Source organism: Misgurnus anguillicaudatus, chromosome 10, assembly GCF_027580225.2.
Source record: "Misgurnus anguillicaudatus chromosome 10, ASM2758022v2, whole genome shotgun sequence".
Taxonomy (NCBI): Eukaryota; Metazoa; Chordata; class Actinopteri; order Cypriniformes; family Cobitidae; genus Misgurnus; species Misgurnus anguillicaudatus.
The window spans coordinates 35,314,235-35,334,798 of NC_073346.2; the positions used below are offsets into that span (position 1 = coordinate 35,314,235).

The 20,564-nt window shown below is 39.9% G+C and overlaps 1 long non-coding RNA gene across 1 annotated transcript; it reads right to left on the reverse strand.

Annotated features, from left to right (window-relative positions):
- Positions 1-444: 444 nt before the first annotated feature.
- Positions 445-14,592, reverse strand: LOC129448634 (uncharacterized). Its single transcript, XR_008645797.2, has 3 exons — positions 14,578-14,592; positions 1,947-2,230; positions 445-1,462 (listed from the first exon to the last, which is right to left on the reverse strand). It is a non-coding gene; the product is annotated as an uncharacterized lncRNA (long non-coding RNA).
- Positions 14,593-20,564: the final 5,972 nt, after the last annotated feature.

A 20,564-nucleotide genomic window follows, 5' to 3' on the forward strand; every position in this document is an offset into this window, starting at 1 on the left:
ACTGTTTGTGGTTTGTGGTTTGTTATGTGTCCTAGTGTGACCTGTTTTTTGTAGTAACACCCCCTAAATGTACTAATTTAATGAGAAATTATTCACTACAAATGCATTGATGCACAAAGTGATTTGATGCACATCTGGTGCTAATAGTCGATCTTAATTTTTAAACGTCTTTAGTTGTAAAACTTTCATCAAGTTCATCAGATTCAGTCTTTTCAGCTGCAGCTCTCAGCGGACATCCAGGCAGGGACGGATTATTCATTATGGGCATTATGGGCACTGGCCATTCACTTGATAGCAAACCTCTATTATGTTGAGCTCACTTTTGTGTTTGGGTAATGCGAAAAGAAAATAATGAAAAGAAAAAGTTTTGTGATAAATGTATTGTTTATAAGCTTGAATAAACACACGCATGCACACACACACAAACACAACCCGCAATCTGTCTGGAATCAAAAATAATAACCTTTATTGATATGGACCTTTATAAAAGCAATGTTTACATAGTGCTATTCCAGAAACTTTATAAGAAAGTTACAAGAACAACCCAAAACATAGGGAGAGTTTTTTAAAGCCATTGCAAAAAATCCACTTTGGAATGTATAAAAGTCAATAGTTTTGCACTTTTCAAAAAAAAAAAAAAAACATGATAGCAAGTACATATCTGCTTAGAATGAATAATAAATTAGTTATTCATCATATACTAAGCGTTAAAGTATATACAATATGTATTAAAAACGTAGAGAAAAAATATGGTACATTTTTTGTTTCACAATCAAAGCTGTCATTGGTAAAAACATTAAAGTACACTGTCAAACTTACTGTAGAAGATAAAGACTGAAAATGTTTCATGTTCATTTAACTTTGAACAAACTGTTGCCAGTAAATAACATAAATGTAAAATCTACCGTAAGTTACTGGCAGCTCATTGCCAGTAATACCCAGTAATACTGTAATTTCTACAAAATGTTTTACAGTGTAAATAACTTCAAAACATCTGTATAAAAATGAAGACTTAATTAACCCCATACAAGCATCTGTTGTGGAATCAGCAGCTCCATAACAATTACTATTAAAATAATAAAAATTTTCCAAGGCTTTTAAAAAGTCTCTTTCAAACATAAAATGTCACAGTTATTCAAAAGTTCATCAACAACAATACGGCTCTCTCTCTCTCCCACACACAGTCCTCAGAAGTTGTATGACAGTAACTTAATGTCAATATAGGCCATTAATGTGTGTTCATACTTCCTGAAGCTAAAGGAATATTCGTTTCCCAGCAAAAGGTGTACGGCTAAAAAAAGAATCCCCTTTTTCCAAAAAGTACACCAACATAAATAAAAAAGCTGACAACTAATAAAAATATTGTCATGCCAATACCAAGACTGACATAGTTAAGTTTGCGTGCAAGTCTGGAGTTTTTTTCTGCAATTTGTCGGTGTCCAAACAGGTTTGCATTTTGAGTCTGTAAAATGAATAATAAAACATTAGTGTGTTGTATAGCACTTTCATACATCAATAAAAGAGTTTATACAGGTTGGTATAAAAACAAAAAACAAGCATCATTAAAGTGAAATAAAAACAAAATCAAATTTTACTTTTAAAATAGAACTGGTTGTCTAATTTCAAATGTAATAAGTAATAATAATTAACAATTTAAATAGTGGAAAATACTTTCTGTATCTTTTGCCAAACATGAGAACATTTTAGGCGAAGGGTGATGCTAAAATATAACATATGTATTTTATTTAAATGCTTTTTTTATTTAAATGCTTTTTTAAAATGCATTTATGTTATTTCATAGTTTCGATGAGTTTACTATCATTGTACTAGTGTAATATATGTACAGTACATACAGTATAACTTAACTATTACATTAATATATACCTTAATACACATATGTAAAAGGCTTGAAAAGATGTAGGAAAGATACATGGATAAATACTTACTGTGATGGAGTAAACCAGAGCAGCAAGGCCAAGAGGTAAAAAACAGCACAATGTTGTGAAGATGGAGAAACACATGTGATCTGGAAGTGGCTCATCCAGTGGAGTGTTGATCACAATAACTTCCGGCTGCAGGGTGACCACTTGATATTCTGGATTCATTTCTTTATCCCCATCTGAAGGCTTACTCAGTAACTGGCTGATACCCATTTTGCTCTCTAGTCTTTTGGACTTTTCGCTTGTTTCTCCACGTAGAGCTGAACTCCTTTGTGTGGATCTGGCGACGCCTGCAAGAGGGAGTTATAAGCTGTTGGGGTGGAGCTATAGAAGGTGTGCACGTTACCATTGGCTGACATGGCATCGTGCGTAACCTATTTGTGAAATTCTGGGAAATGACAGTGGGTGTTGCATGTCACAACTTCCTTAACACCTTTTTTGGGCTACATATATTTTTTATATTGGAGCAATTAAGAAGGATTGCAATTGTGTCTCCTAGTGTGTCCAATTAAAATTCACTTGGCGAAAACACACGACACGAGGTATAACATTAAAAAGCTAAATTATTATAATCCATCTCCCTCCACCTCAATTCCCCAAAATCACGTTACAAGACTTGACTTACATTTAAATGCACCTTCCCAGTCAACTGGAATCAGTTTATTTTGCATTTATTTAATGTTGGATGGGCTGTTCACGCATCAGGGTTGGAAATTACTGAGGGCTTTGGGTAAAATATGTCACCAAGATGAATAAAAATGCCTCTTAAATTCAAGACAAGGAGTAAACTTGACTCTTTACAATTAAACAAAATGTATTATATCTGTCATGAGCAAAATGAAAGGTGAAAATGAATGACGCAAGTGTTGCATTACATTTAGATCTGTTCCAGTGGTGGAGTCCTACCAAAAAAGTGGTATAAGCTACTATTACCCTCGACCCCAAATTACCAAAAACATCAGTAGCCAAAAAAGGTAGTTATGCATAATTCTTCACCTATTCTTCGATTATGAAGTTATAGCATTTTCCAAAAATGTTTCCATATATGGACAGATTTGCATTGCAGTGACTGTGGGTCATGTCTTGCCCAGGAATTTACAAATTTTCAATGTTGAACAATGAAAGCAGTGGCCAATCCAGTGTCCAATTAATTATTTTCTAGTTTTTATAAATCTAGTTTATTAGAAATATGTTAATTTTTATCCTATTTAGTTATTCTATAGACCCCTTCAAGGTTTGTTAACATTGAATGACTATCGGGTGCGCGCGCAGCATGGGGTCGAACTGTTCATACCATTTAGGCTTTATAATTTAATCTAACAGTGATGAAAAATGATGACTTACCTCAAATGAAGTGAGCACTACAAACACAAGCCTCTTTGATCTTTGCATTGTCCCAGTCTGCACGTTAATTGCTTGCAGACGCAGATGTTGTATTTTTTTGTTTTTGAGATTCTGCATGAATCGTGAAAACTTAACGGAAGACCTGGTGCGATTTTTACAGCCCACGACGTAAGTAGGCATTTTTGACGATACCGAATAATACGCAACTCAATCTGCTGTAATGACTTTTCTGACCCCTACATGCGCAGTGGGAACAGCCTGTGACGTAAACCGTGAAGGGGTCTATTCTACATTACTTTCCTTAAAGGAATATTCCATTTTCTTAAAAGAAAAATCCAGATAATTTACTCACCACCATGTCATCCAAAATATTGATGTCTTTCTTTGTTCAGTCGAGAAGAAATTATGTTTTTTGAAGAAAACATTGCAGAATTTTTCTCATTTTGGTGGACTTTGGTGGAACCCAACATTTGGTACTTGATTCAACACTTAACAGTTTTTTTCAGCGGAGTTTCAAGGGACTGTGAACGGTCCCAGGCGAGGCGTGGGGGTCTTGTCTGGCGGAGCGATTGTCATTTTTGACGGGAAAAATGACAAATATACACTTTTAAAGCACAACTTCTCGTCGTGTAGATCCGGTCGTGATGCGCCAGCTGACCCCACTACGTCACCGCAATACGTCATCACGTCAAGAGGTCACAGTGGACGAACGCGAATCTCCGCCCCAGTGTTTACATGTGTTGAGAAAGAGGACCGTTCCTACGTTGTTGTATGTAAACTGATACTAATAAATGTCTTTGTGGCAGTTTATTGTTTAAAATGCTCCGCAAATGTGCGTTTTATATATGTAACACGTGACCTCCCTACGTCATTACGCATTTACTTTAGATCGCGCTGGACTGGACCTTGACGAAAAGTTGTGGTTTAAAAGTATATATTTTTTATTTTTCTTGTCAAAAATGACAATCGTTCCGCTAGACAAGACCCCCACGCCTCACCCGGGACCGTCCACAGTCCCCTGAAACTCCGCCGAAAAAAACTGCCAAGTGTTGAGTCAAGCACCAAATGTTGGGTTCTACCAAAGTCCATTAAAATTAGAAAAATTCTGCAATGTTTTCTTCAAAAAACACAATTTCTTCCCGACTGAACAAAGAAAGACATCAACATTTTGGATGACATGGTGGTGAGTAAATTATCTGGATTTTTATTTTAAGAAAATGGACTAATCCTTTAATATTGGTTAAATCTTATATTGGCACTGTATGGTCGCCATCTCAAGGTTTTGGTATCACTTTAATATACTGTATCGTACTTACTGTACAAGTAATAAGGAATTACTGCAGAAGTAATCGTTATTTCTTCATTAACACTCAAGTCACTACTATTAACTACTAAGGAATATGTGTTAATTAATCAGTATGTCGTTGATAGCGTGTTTTAATTATGTTAAGTAACTATTACGTAATCAGTAACTAATCAATTCAGTCATGCCTCCTGAAGAACTACGATTAAGTAACTACTAATTCCGCTTCAGGAGGAATAACTATTTAGTAACTATTAATGAACTGTGATGCTCAGTATCAGGTTATGTCCTGTCTTCTTTACTACTAATGTTAGTTGATTTACTTAGATGGAGCCATGACCTGCCAATACCTCAGGTACGTTTATGGCCTTATATATTTTGTGTGTCTGTTTTTACTCAAGATATTTCACATCACTATTATAAAGTGATGACAAAGAATTCTGTATTTAAGGCAATGATCCAATAATTACTTTGAACCAATTGATAATTAGAATTACCACATCATTATCAAGGAATTACTAAGAACCTGGAACAGTATTCTAAAGTGAAAACAATGGGAACCCATTGACAATTAAGAATAACCACATAATTCTCAAAGAATTACTTCAAACCCACTATTAATTAATAAAGTAATTATTTGAGAATTATGTGGTAATTCTACAATAATTATCAATGGGTTCCCATTGTTTTCACTTTAGAATACTGTTCCAGGTTCTTAGTAATTCCTTGATAATGTGGTAATTCTACATTAATTATCAATGGGTTCAAAGTAATTCTTTGATCATTTCCTTGAATACAGAATTCAATTGTCATCACTTTATAATAGTGATGTGAAATATCTTGATTAAAAACACACACAATATATATATATATGGCCATAAACATAGGCTACCTGAGGTATTGGCAGGTCATGGCTCAATCCTGATTGTCTGGTTGCAATGCAGACAACACTTGAATAAAAAAACAAACACTCAAGCGCCATCCACGGAAATGGTCGAGCACAAGGAAAAACAAGAGGAATTCACAATTATTTTTAAAAAACATAACGTTAAATGAATAAACATTTATTGCAGCTTTGAGACGCAGCTTTCTTGCACTTTTACAGTTCATTAATGTGTGATATCTGCAGTGTTTGGTTTAAGTGTCGACAGCGCATTGTTAAAATGCGAGAGCGGTGCACCTCCCCGCTGACAGTTGGTAACCCCCAGTCCCATCTCTCTTACAAAGTGGGAGATATTACAAAACTCACAGATATTACATGTGTGCGCTCAAACTTTAACCTGAATGTGATCAGTATAAGTAGGCATAAATCTAAGTAAATCAACTAACATTAGTAGTAAAGAAGAAGACAGGCCATAGCCTGATTCTGAGCATCAAAGTTCATTAATAGTTACTTAGTTCCCTTTCAGTCGGTCACTACGACGTCACGTTGTGACCGACGAATTGGGAATTGGGAACCGCTTCGCGGGTGACCTATCTGCTTCGAGAAACCTTTAAAACGCCAATGAACTTGGCATGCAGATAATTGCATCTGTCGGCGCCGCCCCGCCGCACAGGTATTTAATGAGCGGCAGGTGCAGTTATCAAATCAGCTTTTTAGCTTCGAAAGCTGGCAGACTGACTGCTCACGAGAAGCTACTCTCTGCTCTTTGGAGAACTCTGCGTGTTCGATTTGGTTGGGCAAAGGCATTTCAGCGGAGGCTCGCGGGTGTTCCACCTCTCTTTTTAATTTTTTGACTTTTTTCTCACTCTTAGTTGAGTGTGTGCGTAGCCGTTCCCCTGCGTGCTACATCAACATCAGCACATTAAAAGAGTATTTCCTCTAAAAGAGTATTGCGGTGTTCTGCGTCTTTTTAAAGACAGCATTTCACTTGCACTGAGACGGGAGCGTCTTTTTAAAGATGTCTTTTCGTCCGTGTTTTTGGATGTGGCAAATGTATGGGTCCCCGGGTGGCCACGATCGTTTTCTCTCGTGCGCAAGAGTGCATGCTGAGGCTGCGATCGTGGAGGGTTCATACTCCTAAGAGAGCATGAACCTCTTGGATGGCGGAGACAGGTTTCGTACCTCCGGGAACGTCACCCCCGTTTTTCCGTTGCGGAGCCCCGTTAAAGGTGCGGTGGCAAAACTCCGGAAATCTTATCTCCGTATAAACGGTGCTGAATCGGTTAGCTGGTTCGTCCAGTGACTCTCAGCACCCCCATCCACAGCCAGAGGTGCCGTAAGAGACGGGTGGCGCGTGTTCTACGCGCTCTCGTCCTCTTTCAGTCCTCACGAGGATTCTATGTCCGTCACAGCATCGGAGAGGGGGTCGTCTATTCGGTCGCTGACTCGGACCCACTCCCGCCTTCGGGTTGGGTAGGGGCTCCCGTGCTCGACCCCGATTGGCGGCCATGAACACTCGGGAGCGCGGAGACGGTCTGTGTGGAGCGGAGAGCTCCTCCCCCACCGCACCGTCCCGCCTAGATGATTGGCACTTCAGGACTGCAAGAACAGCCCCAACCTTCTGTGCCTTTCTTACCGGGGTGCATGTTGGTTGACACAGTCGTGGAAAACTCGTTTTCCTCCCGGAACCGATCGTTCAGCCATCCCCTCTCACCTCTCCTGACGGCGGGGCCGCTAAGGGTTATGCTGCTCCAAGAGACCAGCCTCCCTCCCCTCACAGACCCTCACAGGTGAGGTCACGGTCCGGCAACTAAAGAATCCTGTGTGGCTCTGACCTGGCGCTACGAGCGACTGGGTTCACACCACAGGCCGCCGGACGTGCTATGCCCACCCCCGGTGGTCCAGGAACACCATCTCTGGTTGTGTCTTGCGGGCATTAAGTAGGTCGTTAATAATCGTCCTAATGTTCCATTTTAGACCAGCCATTTCGGCGACGCGGCTGAGAGTGTCCAACAATGATCGGCCGCTTTAGAGCAGACTGAGGCATCATGCCACGTCGGAGCCTAGCTGCCCCCTCCGTTACGTCAGTATATTGGTCTGCTTTTCGCCGAGGGCGTCCTGCTACTGCTTTTTTTGTTCCTTCATCCCGGCAGCTCTGAGGAACCTGTCGTAAGCAGTACACCCGCCCACTCAGCCCGCTACAGAGGTGGAAAATGAAACTTAGCGGCTCTGAGTCGGGCGATCTGAAGATGGAGAGGATCGCTTTTCAGGAGATGGTGAAAGCATCATTCTCCCCCCACCCCGGAGGACGGCCGGGTAGGGAATTCTTGGTTTCGTTTTGTTTTCCGCCGACTTCAATCGGCACCCACTAACCTCAAAGAGCGAATTCCTCTTCTTTCTCCAGATCACCGGAGGTATATAGGAGTTTCGGACGGGCTCAAAACCCTAAGTTCTCCTCTTCCTCATTCGCCAGCGGATGTATCGAGCGGGACATCTACAAAGGAGCCTTTGCTCAGCATCCATCAGCGTTTTTGGGTGAGTGTTTCATTACACACATCTCACAATGCGGCCAAAGAGCACGCGTCGTTGAGTTCCCCGTCTCCGCTCGCCACGGGTACACATCGTGCCGTAAATTTCCTCTCGCTTGGTATCTGGGGGCCTGGGAAGAGCTTCCCAGCCCGTCGCGTTTGCTTTTACGCACGATCCGTCTCGGTTATACATTCAATTTGCCCGGCTACCTCCCAAATATTCAGGTTTCACCACGGTGAAGGCTGCCGATGCGCACGTACTGCGTGCGGAAGATTGCTGTCCTACTTGCGAAGGACGCGATCGAGGCGGTCCCTCCAGCCGAGATAAAGTCGGGGCTTTACAGCCCTTACTTCATTGTACCCAAGAAGAGTGGCGGGTTGCGTCCGATCCTAGATCTGCGTACTGAATCGAAAATTCACAGAATTCACATTCACAGAATGCTGTTCAAAATGTTTACGCAGAGGAGCATATTTTAATGCATCCGCCCATAGGATTGGTTTGCAGCCTTCAACCTGAAGGACGCGTACTTTCATGTCTCCATACTTCCCCGACACAGGCCGTTTCTCCGCTTTGTGTTCGAGGGGAGGGCATATCAGTACAAAGTCTCACCCTTCGGGCTTTCTCTCTCTCTCCCTGTGTCTTCACGAAAGTTGCGGAGGGCGCACAGCAGCCCCTGAGAGAGAGAGCGGTGTTTGCGTTTTGGCGTATTGGCTCATAATAGCTCAGTTTCGTCAGATGCTGTGCACACATAGATTGCCTCTACAACGGGGTGGGGAGCCACGTACGGCGGGCTCGTCGCTTCGGGGGTCTGGTCGACATTCCAGCGACATTGGCATAAACTGCCTCGAGCTGTGCACTGTATATCTTGCGCTCGTCCGTTTCATCAACGTGATTTGATGCTTAAGATGTAGTGCGCACCGACAACACTGCGGCTGTAGCGTATATCTATCCCCAAGGCGGTCTGCGCTCTCGTCACCTGTCGCATCTCGCCCGTCTCTCCTCCTCTGGAGTCAGAAGTATCTGAGGTCTCTTCGTGCCATTCACATGTCGGGGTCGCTGAACACAGCGGCAGTCGCGCTCTCACGAGCAGCGCGCTCCGGCGGGTGGCGACTCCACCCCCGGTAGGTTCAGCTGATTTGGAAATGTTTCGGCAGAGCGCAGTTAGATCTGTTTGCTTCTACAGAGACAACCCATTGTCGCCCGTTTTATTCATTATCCGAAGGAACACTCAGCGTGGATGCACTGGCACACAGCTGGCCGCGGGGTTTCCCCCAGTAAGCTTTATTGCGCAGACACTGTGCAAAGTCAGGGAGGACGAGGAGCGCATTCTATTAGTTGCGCCGTACCGGACAACTAGGAATTGGTTTTACAGAGTTCACTCTCCTCGCGACAGTCCCTCCCTGGCTGACTCCCTGGCACATTATGGGACCCTCGCCCCGATCTGTGGAACCCCCATGTGTGGTCTTTGGACGGGGCGCGGAGGTTTTAGGTGGTTTACCCCAGGCGGTATCTAACACCATCGACCCCCGAGAATGCTCGATCAGTATTGTGCTTTCATATCTCCAGCACCGCTTGGAGAAGAGGCTGTCACCATCTACTATTAAAGTAGATATCGCGTCAATATCCGCGCATCACGCATCCATAGACGGTAGATCTGTGGGTCAGCACGATCTGGTCATTAAGTTTTTAAGAGGGGCACGGAGGCTGAATCCTTCGCGCCTCCCTCTATTCCTCCGTGGGACTTGTCCATGGTGCTGAAAGCCCTTCAGCACTGCCCTTTCGAGCCTCTGCTGACGGTGAGCGTCAAGTTTCTCACTATGAAAACTTTGACGCACCTCGCATTGGCTTCTATTAAAAGGATAGGGGATTTTCATGCATTTTCGGTCAACGATTCGTGCCTTCAGTTCGGGCCGGCTGAATCCAGCGTTAAACTGAGACCCTGGCCGGGCTACGTGCCTAAAGTTCCCACCACTCCCTTTAGAGATGAGGTGGTGAACTTACAAGCGCTGCCTTCGGAGGCAGACCCAGCTATGGCTTTGTTATGTCCTGTACATGCACTACGTGTGTATGTGGATCGCACTCAAAGCTTTCGGACCTCAGAACAGCTCTTTGTCTGTTACGGTGGTCAGCAGAAAGGGAAAGCTGTCACTAAACAGAGGATGTCTCAATGGATTGTAGACACAATCGCCCTGGCTTATGAGAAACAGGGCATTCCTTGCCCTTTTGGTTTGAGAGCCCATTCAACCAGAAGCGTGGCTTTATCTTGGGCTTTGGCTCGTGGTTCCTCGCTTTCAGATATTTGTAGAGCTGCTGGCTGGGCGCCACCTAATACGTTCACTAGATTCTACAGTGTTCGTGTTGAGCCGGTATCCTCTCGAGTTCTCTCGTCAGATCAGTGAGAACATCGAGGAACGGCTCCTGTGACGGCTTGGAGCCTTTCTTTTTGGCTGCGCAAAAACCGCACCATTATGGAAGGCCATCGGGGAAAAAACGTTACAAAAAACTGTTTTTTGTCTTCTCCACCGCTTGGTGGCTGATGTTGCGGAGCATCGGCTGCCAGCCTCTCACTAGATGTATCCTTGACTATCTGGGTGAGGCTAGCGCCCACTTGCGCCCCCTAGTGGTTTCTTTGTGAGTATTTCCATGGAAAGTTTCTGATTTACCATGTTTCCCTTAGCGGAGTTCGTTCCGCGCCTCTCTAGTGTTGCTAAGAGAGTGTATTTTTTATAGACCTCGTGTCTTTTTATCCATCACCTTAGTGGTAGACCCCTAGAGGGTTTTTCTTCCGCAGCGATCTTAGTCCCGCCTGACGAGTTCGCTTCCCAGTTCGCCTAGTCACTATCGTGGGTTAAGGAACAAGTAGTGACCGGCCTCTGCTTCAATCCCATTTCCGTTCCCTTAAAGAGGAGAGTCGGAGGGTTTACGCAGGCACTGGAAGGGTCAGCTTCAGTGGCGCTTTGGTAGGGATTCCCAATTCGTCGGTCACGACGTGACGTCGTAGTGACCGACTGAAAGGGAACGTCTCGGTTACATATGTAACCCTCGTTCCCTGAAGGAAGGGAACGGGGACGTCACGTCCCGTCGCCACAGTTTGCTGTTCCACTGCTGATATCGGCCGGACCCTTTCCTTCTGTCCAGCTTTCTCAGCAAAAAATAGCTGATTTGATAACTGCACCTGCCGCTCATTAAATACCTGTGCGGCGGGGCGGCGCCGGCAGATGCAATTATCTGCATGCCAAGTTCATTGGCGTTTTAAAGGTTTCTCGAAGCAGATAGGTCACCCGGGAAGCGGTTCCCAATTCCCAATTCGTCGGTCACGACGTGACGTCTCCGTTCCCTTCCTTCAGGGAACGAGGGTTACATATGTAACCGAGACGTTATTCCTCCTGAAGCGGAATTAGTAGTTACTTAATCGTAGTTCTTCAGGAGGCATGACTGAATTGATTAGTTACTGATTAACTTATAGTTACTTAACATAATTAAAAACCGCTATGACATACTGATTAGTTAACACATATTCCTTAGTAGTTAATAGTAGTGACTTGAGTGTTAATGAAGAACTAACGATTAATTCTGCAGTAATTTCTACCCAGTCTCCTGAGGATGCGTATAAATAGCACGAAGTGTAAAACTCGTGCAATACATACGCCAAATTCCACTTTGGGGTGCATATGATACGCAAGTCCTTCCCATTCACTTAAACGGGGCATCTTTAAACCATTTTCGCTTGGGTTTAGGGTTAGATTTTAGATTTGCTTAATGAGGTTATTTAATATACAGGTTTCTCCATGTTTTTGTCCATATTTAAGCCATGGTCGCTTGAAGTTGAGGTTAGAGTTGGGGTTTGGGTTAGGATGTCATTTTTATGTAACAAAAAGTTGTTCTAACCCTAAACTAAATGGTAAAAAAAAGCAAAAAAAATTGAGAAACCAATAAATAAAACGACAAAAAAAGATGCGCCGTTTAAGTGAATGGGAAGGACTTCCGTATCATATGCACGCCAAAGTGGAATTTGGCGTATGTATTGCACGAGTTTTACACTTTGTGCTATTTATACATATCTTCAGGAGACTGGGCTCGTAATTCTGCGGTCCTGTAGTTCGAGTGAAAACTACAAAAACTTCCTTTACAGCAGACCTACAATCCAATCAGAGCCAGCTTTGCTGCAGTTGGCTACATTATTTACAACAGTTGTAATGGAAAATTCCGCTTCCAACCTGTAGTACGAGGAAAGAGCAAAAACTCTTTAGTGTTGCTTTAAACCATGTAAAGATGCAAATTTCACTATGCATAGATGTAACTTGACTAACATCTCTTTGTGAACATGAAAGGAACAGATTTATTCATAAAGTAAATGTTGTGATGAGAATTATACAGTAGTAAACGTAATGCAGGGATCAGAACATCTAAAGGAGGATGCAGAAGATCTCTGGAAGTGCTTTGTTTAATTTAGTCGAGTGTCTTTTAAATAAAGCTATAAAAGTTGTGGCAGATGTCAATGATTCAGGATGGTTTTCAAAGCAGTGCAAGAGAAAGAGTTAATCTGTGAGTTTAGTTTTAAGGTGCAGTTACAATACACTTTTCTTTCCATTTAATTCCATTCATACGCATATGAGTGCATGAGATGGAAACACCTGGGGTAATGACATCACTGCGTCTAAATGAAGGCTGTCATCATAGAGTGCCGTAGGAATAACATATTTTTGTAAGCCAACCCCGGAAGTTAGCCAGACACTAAAAACCCTTTTATTTTTCACATAGAGTTTTGGATTATTGCAAAATATAAGCTTTGTGTTTAACAAAGGTTTATAACACATTTTGGGGCGGTTTCCCGGACCAGGATTAGCTTAATCCAGGACTAGGCCTTAGTTTAATTAGGAAATATAACTAGTTTTAAACAACGTGCCTTACTAAAAACATTACCTGTGTGCATCTTGAAGTAAAACAAAGGGCACTGATGTATTTTAAGATCTGTAAGTGAAAGTTGTTTTCAGTTTGGAGAGCTCTTAAAAGTGTTTAAGTCTAGGACTAGTCTAATCCCTGTCCGGGAAACCGCCCCTTTGTCCAACAACATAATCTTCAGATGAACACAACTTTGATGAAGTCTAAATGCGTTTAGTAGAAATAAATTAAAACAAATTTTATTTCATAAAAGTTGTGTTCATCTCTTAAAGAGAACATTTCACAAGACTTTTTAGGATGTAAAATAAATTTTTGGTGTCCCCAGAGTACGTATGTGTAGTTTTAGCTCAAAAAATGCTTATCATATAGATGATTTATTATAGCATGTTAAAATTGCCACTTTGTAGGTGTTAAGCAGAATGTGCCAATTTTGGGTGTGTTCTATTAAATGCAAATGAGCTGATCTCTGCATTTAATGGCAGTGCCGTGATTGGATAGTGCAGATTAAGGGGCGGTATTATCCCCTTATGACATCACAAGGGGAGCCAAATTTTAATGACCTATTTTTCACATACTTGCAGAGAATTGTTTACCAAAACTTAGTTGATAGAAGCACTAGAAGAGAAGGGACTCATTTATAGCACTTAAAGATGAAAAAGTCAGATTTTCAGGATATGTCCAAAGACATTAGCAATCAAACTGAAGACGACATTTTAAATTTTGCAGTTACATATTTGCACTGTTGGGTTGAAGTTACTTCTTGCTTATCAAACAAAACGGGGAGAAAAAAAAAACGTTTCATCCTACCTATTTCTGAAATAAAAAAGCGGAAATAATTGAATTTTTGTGAAGGAATTTTGTTAGAGATCAGATTCAGAACTAGTTTAATATTAGTAACTCATTTTTTGCTTCAGTTTTTTCATAAATTGGGTAAGTGCGCCATCTAGTGGATAAAAACTCACCAGGAACAATTTTTTCATGCCTAAAGGATAAGTTCTGTATTTTACACTTAAATTTTACACATACATTTTGACATATGATGCTGTCCGAGAATTTTTGATTGTTTCTTGTATCACCTCCCACCTCTATAATGGCTTTAGGTGCACAGGAACAATAGATTAGATTAGATTAGATGAGCCTTTATTGTCTCCTATTGGAGAAATTTGTCTTGGGCAAGCAGGAAATAAAAAGCGATACATTTATACATACACAAAAGAGATAGAAAACACACTTTGCTTACACAAAACACACCCACCATCCCACCTCATCCTGACAATTCCACATGTCCCGTTAAACTTACTATAATAGTTAGCATTTGTATTGCACAGTACCCGATTGCACAATTCCATAACAGCTATAAACACAGCATATACACTCATAAATACAAAAAACCTTACTATATATTACACCAGTACCCTAAAATTACAAAGCCATAACCTATTCTACTATTATATCCAATCTCCTTTAATAAAATGTATCATACATACATCACATACAGCTAATACACACGCACCCCTATCTGTTGTTATTTATTAATTTGATTGAAAGTGGCACAAATGAAAATTTATACTGATTAAGTTTACAGTTTGGTAACCTGTACCTTCTACCCAGAGGCATCAGCTCGTAATACTTCCTAAAATGCATTCAACTTTCGTTTACAAAGACGTGAAACTCACCGAGTGGTCAGGGGTGTTCACTGATGTGCTCACACAAAAATCGCTGCAAAAGATGCTTTCCAACAGGTTTTATCGTAGTTTTTGTCCAACTTCATTGACTTGTATTAGATGTGCTGTGAAGTTTAAAGCATTTTAGGAAGGATTGTTCCAGTGCACCTATTCAGCCATTATAGAGATGGGAGGTGAAACAACAAACACCCGAAAATTCTTCGGGCAGCCGCATATGTCGAAATTTCTGTCAAAACCGTTCTATTTCATCATAAACAATCTGAAAACAGGGCTTTAAGTGTAAAATACCGAACTTGTCCTTTAATTGACAAGATAACTCGTCAATGGATGACATGGGGGTAAATTATCTGGATTTTTTTCTAAGAGAATGGAGTTATCCTTTAATCGTTTACTGGTAAGCGATTAAAGTTTACTGGTTTAGTAAAGTTTACTGGTAAGTAAAGTTAGGGCTAAGTGCGAACGCTTCATTTAAACTCGTTGTAGTTGCCATCACTGTGTTGTTGCCGTTGTGTGCGGGACTGCTACATGTGGACTGGGCTTCCTTTGAGTGCTTTGGGACGGGGCCCCATTCGCTGCTCTTTGAGAAGAATGATACGTTTCAACCACGCTAAAAAAGTTTGCTAGATTTATTTTTTGGATAAAAAATTTATTAAATAAAGTTGCTGAAAGGGTCTAGAAAGTTGCTCGAACTGTGCATGTAGTTGCTCTTACAGGGGAGGTTGGTCTTACAGTGAATGCATAGCCTACTACTGGTTTTACTTTACCATTAGAAATGCACACAGTGCCTAATGCTGAGTAAACATGGTTACATTACATGACAAATGTTTTTGATATCTGAAAAAAGCAATAATGTTGTGAGTCTCGAGAAAAAGCAAGCGGGATCCATTTTATAGGAGGAAAGGTTTCCACCAGATGCAGCCAATTACTTTCTTCGTCTTTCTTACATAATAGGCCTACTGAAGAAATTATGTCATGGTTTACCAGAAGTCTTTCGTTTAGCAGGAATACATTTTTCCTCAAAAACAGGTTTAAAATAGGGAGTGAATTAGATAAATTATTTTGTTATTGTACTTTGTGACCCTCTAACAGGTGGTTCTACAGTTTTCAATTGTTTTTGTAAACCCATAAATCAAATCCAGATGTCTGAATGCTTCAAAAGCAGTTTTAGGGCATAAACGCACTTGATAGAAGAACTCTGTTGAGTTCACTTTTGAGTCTAAGTAATATGAAAAGAAAAGATATCATGATAAGAAAAATTATTCTAAAAAAATATATATTTTTTAAACTTGAATAAAAAACAGAAAATAATTATCTAAGTTCATCTGTATCTGTGACTTCAAGTTTGCCATGGAGCAACATGGTAAAAACAATCTGTCTGGAATCTGGAATAAATAATAATATCCTTATTGATACTCCACGACATTTACATAGGGCTATTCCAGAAACATTATAAGAAAGTTACAAGAACAACCCAAAAGGGAGAGAAAACAGAAAATCCACTTTAATATGCAAAATAGTCAATAGTTTTAAGACTTTTCTAAAAAATATGACAGCAAGCATATGATTCGAATTAATGCAGAATAAATGTGTATTTCATCCTATTCTAAGCATGTATAATATGGTGTTAAAATATATTAAAAAACATGTCAAATTATGATACATTTAGTTTGACAATTACAGCATTCATTCAAAACATCTTTATAAAAAATATTAAGTAAGTATTAATCCCCAGTGGCAATAAGTACAGCAGTGACATTTACATCATTTTTGCAGATTATTTAAATCTGTAACTTTTTAACTGGCAAAAAAATAAACATTTACCGAGCAAGTATATAAGTACATCAGTGTTTAAAACTGTTCAAAAATGTGTTCCTTACCACCATACACACCGGTAAGAATATAATAATGATTTATAATTTGAGTTGTCATGTCAGATTTTGTAGGAAATGTTGTTTTTCAACAAACATAAAGGTAAAGTGACCAGGCAAATGCCTGCTAGTAGATATCAGAGAACAATTTAACATATTATTTCAATACATTCTTTGGCATATTTAAAAAACATTTTTAGCAGAATATCAAATGTTTACAAATGCTTGTATATATATTTGAAACACTGTATTTAGTGTTTCTGTTTAGTAATGTCTAAATTGTGCAAATGTGATCCCAACATAAATAAAAAAGCCGATAACCAACAAATATACTGTCAAGCCAATTCCAAGACTGACATGGTTAAGCATGCGTGCCATTTTGGAGCTTTTCTCTGCAACTTGCCGCTGTCCGAACAGGTTTGCATCTCGAGTTGTAAAAGTAAAAAAGAAAACATTGGTTTATTGTATAGCACCTTTCATACATAAATGAAGGACTTTCACAAGCGACAGTGACCCTTGGCGAAAAAAGTGGGCTTGTCCAGCTACACGACAGAGTTGAGAACAGTTCAATTCTATGCAAATGTCTGAAGGGTTTATGATAAGTGACGATCATGTTTGACAGATTCTCGCTTAATCTCATGTATAATCAGAGTTTACTGTTAAATTAGTGTCTTGCGAGTATTTTGTGAATGTGAGCGTCTCTTTTATCATAAACCCTTTTGACGCGTGAGAAGCAGGCACTTATTTTGTCAAGACTCATGATGCAATTGGTTCACAAACACAAATTATTTTGGAATGATAAGCGACATACATGACACTCCGAACACATATGGTAAATTCATGACCAGCCGCCAATGTAGACTAGACTCTTTTCCCATCGTGCTTTTCGTCAACGCAGACGGTGTCGGTGAAAAGCAATTGCTTGTTATATAAATAAACTACGTTTAAAGTACTTTATGGTTATTTATTATTAGCGGAGTTTACCGGAAGTTACGTGCGGACCGCGTCAGCCGCTTGTTTATGTTGTTACTGCTGAAACCGTCTTTATAACTAAGGCTGTGCAATCGTTGTATTTTTGTATTGTTGTTACGAGAACAAAACAGAAGAACAGACGCAAATCTTTTTTGGTCTAATAATATATTTTTAACTTTAAGAAAGTGAAACAATTAAATGCAATTTATTTGTTAATGTTAAGGAATGAAATACTGTTTTGTCATGTTGTCTTAATCTATAAGTAGTATAATTATTTAACCTCATTACAATTTTTACCTCATTACAAGTTTTTTAAATGAAGAAAATATTGTAAAAATGTGCAAAATTGTTTGTATGTTCAGTTACTATATTTATATATTTTAAATATCGGCCTTCGGCCACATTGCTCTCTTCATATCGGCATCGGCCATTTAAAAAAAAACATATCGGTCGATCTGTAACTAGTAATAATCATTTAAAATATAATTGTGCACAGTTAAAACAAAACCTACCTATAAAAAGGCTGTTAACCATTCTGAAAATTTTGCCAAACATGAGGACAATTTTAGGCAACGGTTGATGCTAAAATAGCTTAGATTTATATCGGATGCTTTTAGTCATAATGACACAATTGTGTTATTTCGTTTTGATGAGTTTACTTATTGTAGGCTACTGTAAATATGTACGCCTGTTAATACACCATAAGGCATATATTCATACTTAACAGGCTTGTAAATACTTACTGTGATGGAGTAAACCAGAGCAGCAATGCCCAGAGGTAAACAACAGCACATCATGGTAAAGACGGAGTAGCACAAGTAATCTGGCAGTGGTTCATGCAGCGGAGGGTAAGTCACATTAACTGTTGGCTGCATAGTGACCACCTGGTATCCTGGAAACGGCGGCCCATGGTTATAGTGAACCACTGGAGCTCCATACTGCGGTGGCGGATAGCTGGGAATGTCGGGATAAATCTGTTTCGAAGGATATTCGTCACCGTGCTGATCGGGGGAAAGTAAAGGCTCACTCGATTCTTTATTCCCACCGGAAGGCAGAGTCTCGTTGATATCCATTTTGTTTTCTGGACTTTGATTTCGGACTTGTTTCTTCAGATAGAGATTAACTTCCTTGTTTATCAAAGCCGAGAGTTGAGGTGTTTGTGTGGAGTATGCGCGCGACGACCGCGCGAGGTCATCATTTGCGGAAGTGAGCGAGCATGTAGCGTGATAAATAATGCTGGGAATTTCCAGATGCCAGTAGTCCCAAACGTACTAAAATGCTTGTTTGAGATGTCTTATTGTTTTCACTTGAATAGTCTAAACCAGGAGGAGGTGTTTACGTACTTTTGGGAATAAGTGTATTTCTTACAGGAATAATTAGGCCTATTTAAAGGGCTAGTAAATGAAAACTTTGTCATTATAACCCCCAATGCATCTCTTTCTTTTTTAGAACTTCAACCTAAAATTGTTGTGGATATCTGGAATATGGAAATTTACTATTTCACAACATTCTTGTGATTTTAATAAAATCCATGGACCCTCATATCAGCTTTAATTTGAAGAAAATACGGTGGCAACATAAGATTAAACAATATTAAGGAATTAATGTAGAAAAGAAGAACCCGAAAAAAATGAATATAATATAAAAATAATACTATAATAAGAATAAAAGTGAATGAATGAATATGCTAATACAAATTAGTAGGAGTTAGTGAGTCAATATTAGAATTAAAGGGGGTATATCATGACAATCTACCTTTTTTTTTTAGGGGTGGCCCGATACGATATTCTGCATCGATATTAGCACGGTATTGGCGACAATGGCCGGATCGTAAATTGTAGAAGTCGGGGAGTACAATCCAATCCAATACCAACACAGACCTTGTCATGGCAACTTGGGGTAAAGCGCGACTTGCTGAGCAACATGAATTTGCACAAAGTTGCACCTTAAATTGCCCAAAGTTACACCTTAAATTTCATTTTGAATTTTTGTGCTGACTAACTAAAAATGTTGCTACTAGTCTGTTTGAAACATTTAAATAAAAATGAAGCAGCAGTATTGCAAAATGTTTAATTTAGTCTTGAATTTGCAGTCATTTTTGCACAGTAAAATGTTTGAGTTCTGTAGCTCCCTCTGTTTAAGATTTTTGTACGGCTAACAAATGTGTTATTTGCAGCTTAATAGATTAAAAGGGCGATAGAGATGGTTGTGATATGGACATCGGTATCAGACATGAAAAAGTGGTATCGGCCCAGTCCTAGACTTTTTCCATGTTTAATTGCTATAATTGGGTCCCCAGTACTTGGATCAACCTAGAAAATGTGAAAAAGATAAACCAGTAACTTAGTTTTGATAAACCATTCTCTGCAAGCATGTGAAGAAATGGTTCATTGAAATTTGGCTCCCCTTGTGATGTCAGAAGGGGATAATACCGCCCCTTAATCTGCACTATCCAACCACAGCACTGCCATTTAGTGCAGAGATCAGCTCATTTTCATTTAAAAGGACACACCAAAAAATGGCAAACCTACAAAGTGGCAATTTTATCATGTTATAATAAATTATCTCTATATGATAATTGAACACTTAAAGTTTGTTTGTGTGACCTACTGTTATCGTACAATTACATCGAAAGTGACAGGAGTGCAAACGTTACAACTTACCCCAGGTGGGGTTCATTGTTACAAACAGAGGGTTTGTTGTAACATCTGCTAGAATTTTTTTTTTAAACACAAGTAATTCAATCAAATTCTGTACTAAAGGTTGATATTGTTTATATCTGCCTATAATAGATATCCACACATTCATCTATTCATGATCCTTCATCTAACCCATCCTTGTGTTATGCATCAATGCAAATAATAGATTTCTTTGAAAGGACTGCACAATTAAGACCACACACCCAACTCAGAAATCGAAACAATTTCGACGAAGAAATTTACTTTCATGTCTTCAAAACAGTCTTTGTTCAATACCTTAACCAAAACACAATAAAACTTTTCACAAATTCACAGGAGATCATCTGAGAGTAAGAGAAAATGACCAAAAGCACAGATTGCTCGGCCCTTTATAAATATGTAAAGTAGCTGCGTTACAATTAACCCCGAGTTAGTTTGTGCCCCGCTCACCCCTAATAAT